General features: G+C 28.4%; 1 long non-coding RNA gene across 2 annotated transcripts; it reads left to right on the top strand.

Annotated features, from left to right (window-relative positions):
- Window positions 1-1489: 1489 nt before the first annotated feature.
- On the top strand, window positions 1490-2454 carry LOC110654481 (uncharacterized). 2 transcript variants are annotated; one of them, XR_002494724.2, is made up of 2 exons: window positions 1490-1776; window positions 1866-2454. It is a non-coding gene; the product is annotated as an uncharacterized LOC110654481 (long non-coding RNA). The 2 variants fall into 2 exon arrangements; XR_002494725.2 differs by having other exon boundaries at window positions 1853-2454.
- The last annotated feature ends 1254 nt before the right edge of the window (window positions 2455-3708 follow it).

Genomic DNA, 3708 nt, shown 5'->3' with positions numbered 1-3708 from the left:
GAGCAAAGGGTGAGATGGCAGATTAATGATGAAGTCTCAATACCTTGTAATAGGGGTGAGCATTATTCAGTTTAAACCAAATAAACCGATCAAATAGATTGATTTTATTTTTTTGGTTCAGTTTTAATAATAATCGGTTCAATTAGGTTTTAGTCTTTTAAAGTTTTGGTTATTTTGGTTTGATTTGATTTCTAGAGATAAAAAATCGAAATAACTAAATTGAACCAATATAACATTAAACTCACATGCTTAAATGACATAGGAATATTTGTTAGCATAGTGGTAACATTGGCTTAAAATCTTTTAATGCGCATTCAACTCTAATAGTCTACATTTTTCAATTTTTTTTTTTAACAATCAATCCTAACCATTCCTCTAATTCAATCTCAACCATCCATTTGCACTCTATATATATTTTCAAATTCTTAGCCCTACCCTTCCTCTCTTTCACTTGTAGCCGTCTCCCCCTCTCTTCTGTTTCTTTTTCAGGCTTCCTCTTTATCTCTTTTTTTTTTTTTTGGCTGCCATCCTCTTTCTCCATTATGTTTCTCTTTAATCCATAAGGGTTTCATCTCCATTTTATGATCAACACTTTAGAACTAATAAAAAGAAAATGTTATTTTTTAAGTTTGCACTCTTGATACAGAAGGAGATACAACACAATCTAATGGAGGCAGCCATGTCGAAAGCAGTCCAAGAGTATCAAAAACATCAAAATGCAACCTTGCATTGTCGTAGCACCACAAGCCACAACTCTTCCATTTTTATTTCCTAAATTTTTTAATTTATTATCTGTAATATGTAATATTGATCTAATTATTTGATTTGTATGATTCTGATTTTTAAGTTAAAAATGTTAATGAAAACTTTATTTTTCATTATTTTGTTTTAGATATTTACTTAATTTTGTGATTATGGCTGTGGATCTGTTGTTTGAATATAAAATTAAAAAAAAAATAAATATTTTAATCGGACAAAACTGATTTATTTCGGTTCAATTTGATTTTGAATTTTGCATAAAATTTAGTTTTCAATTTTTTCAGTTCGGTTTGATTTTGAACCGAATCGACCGAATGCTCACCCCTACTTTGTAAATTAGATAAGTTGATCCCAAGATCATTTCCACATCCTCCTTAGATTAAGCAAGATGCTGATCCTTTAATTATTTGGGCCTCACAACCTCCTTAGATTAAGCAAGATGCTGATCCTTTAATTATTTGGGCCTCACAACTTGTCAACTCGGATTCTCGATCTTAGAATTTGTCTAAGCTTAAAGAAGTCTATCTGGAAGAAGAAATCCAAAATATCATTTCTATCCCTCTTAGCTTATTCCGATGTGAGGATGTGTTAATATGGCATTATACATCTTCAGGTTCATATTCGGTTAAATCAGGTTGTTACTTGGTTTGTCATATGAGAAACAGTAGGCGTTCACAATTGCAGCCTAGTCCAGGGCCCAATTATGCTCATTTCTATTTAGATATATGGCGACACCTATGGAAACGTCATCTACCACCTAAACTATCTGTTTTTTCATGGAAGTTCCTTAAAGAGAAGCTACCAACAAATTACCAAATTCATAGAAGATTGCCTGCTCTTCCATCTGAGTGCCCATTCTGCAGTTGCTTAGAAACAGCCTCTCGCCTCTTCTTCAAATGCCCCAGGTCAGTTCAAATTTGGTTCACTTCTCCATTGATGCTTCGTTCTGCTTCCCTTCATAGAGATACAATAGTGTATATTTGGTTGGAGATTGTTTCTCGTTGTAGGCGTTAACTGGTGAGAACAATCTTATTGAATTAAAGTTTTTCCATTTGTGGTTTATATGGAAAAGTAGAAACAATTTCATTTTCAGGGGTGAATAACAGGGTCATTACGACATTATTTGATCAGCATCATGATTTCTTTTCCTTAGGAGATCCAACTCCCACACCACAAATGGCCCCCCATCAACTCCAGAATGATTGGTCTCTACAGCCTCAAGGAACCTTTAAGGTCAATTTTGATGGTGCTTTAGACACTTCCCATAATTTTGGTTCCACTGCTGCTATAGCAAGAGATTCTTCGGGTTTGCCATGTGGTTGTAATGCAAGCGTATTGAAGGAATAATTAATCCTTTGATCTTAGATGCCCTTACTTGTAGGGAGGTGATCCTTCTTGTGAAACAAAGAGGTTTTCAGGATATCATTCTTGAGGGGGACTTGTTATTGGTAATCCAAGGGCTACAAGGGAGGACTATTCACAGTTCAATCAATGTCATTATAGCAGATGTATTACAATTATCTAGAGATTTCCAGTCTTGTTTGTTTGCTCATGTCAACAGGAGCAGGAACAAGGCAGCACACCTTATTGCTAGGAGGTGTCTGCGTGATGGTTCTTTTTCTTGCAATCCTTTGACTCAAACTAATTTTGCAATCTCTTGCTTGGCATCTTAAAAAAAAAATCATTAAAATTGAATTGGTACTGATTTAACACCTTTTTTTTTTATTGCTGTCTAGACAAGTGTTGTCTTAATATGTTGATTAGAAGTTGTCAAAATTTAATTATAATGTCAATTTGATATGTATTAATCATTAAAATTCAAAATAAGCTAAATAGCGATTTAAGACTATATTTTGGAGTTTTTCTAAAAAAAAAAAAAAACTACGTTTTAAAGTACGTTTTAAAGGTATAATAATAATAATAATAATAATAATAATAATAATAATAATAATAATAATAATCTATATCTAATATTCCTGTACATTATACAAAAGTTTAATTCCTACAACTAAATTAAAATTATCGAAATATTTAATTTATAAATGATTACAAATTTCAAATTTTACTTTATATTTTGCACAAAATTTTTAAAAATATAATATGTTATTATAATTATTAGAATTTTTTTTGTACATTTTTATTCTTTTTAGCATTGAGATAGAGGTGTGCATGGTATTTATTATTCTAAACTAAATCAAAAAAATAAAATCAATAAGAATTGAATTCAAAAAATTAATGTTATAAAAGAAAAATACATCAAATTGAATTTATTTTATTCTTTTGATAAAATCATGGTTGTTATCAATAATTAAACTTGAAACTATATTGTATCAAATCGTACTCAATCCTGTCGAATAAAAGAACTAAAACTAAAATTATTTTTATACATGTTTATTTCATAATTTTTTAGATATATTATATGATTTTAATATAATTAATTATATATTTATATATAACTAAATAGATTACATATAAATTATATTTAAAATAATGAAATATATATATAGTCTAATATTATATTTTTTTTATTTGATGCACATGCAACGTGTTTCAAAGAGTAGTAATATATTAAAGTGGGAAGGGAGGGGGAATTACTCTTGATAAAAGCATTCTTCACTATTTATACTACTTATGAAAATACCAATAAAATATATTTATTGTGACGGGTATATAAATTTGTCGCTAAATATATATTATTAACTATAATGAATAGTTGCTAATTCATATTATTATATTTGTATTAACTTTTTTTTACATCATTTTCTTTCTTAATACTTCTACTTCTAAATTTAAAAATAAATTTTAAATTTTAACATATAATATTATTTGTCAATAAAAATTAATTTATTTTATTTATTTATATTATATATATAATATATTAAAATTTTAATAATATTTTAATAGATATTCTACTTGTACCAAAAATCTTATTATAATTTTTAATATAAA

This window comes from Hevea brasiliensis, chromosome 10 (assembly GCF_030052815.1).
Source record: "Hevea brasiliensis isolate MT/VB/25A 57/8 chromosome 10, ASM3005281v1, whole genome shotgun sequence".
Lineage (NCBI taxonomy): Eukaryota > Viridiplantae > Streptophyta > Magnoliopsida > Malpighiales > Euphorbiaceae > Hevea > Hevea brasiliensis.
Note: the sequence above shows the minus strand (reverse complement) of the source record. Positions and strands in the feature narration are given on the sequence as shown.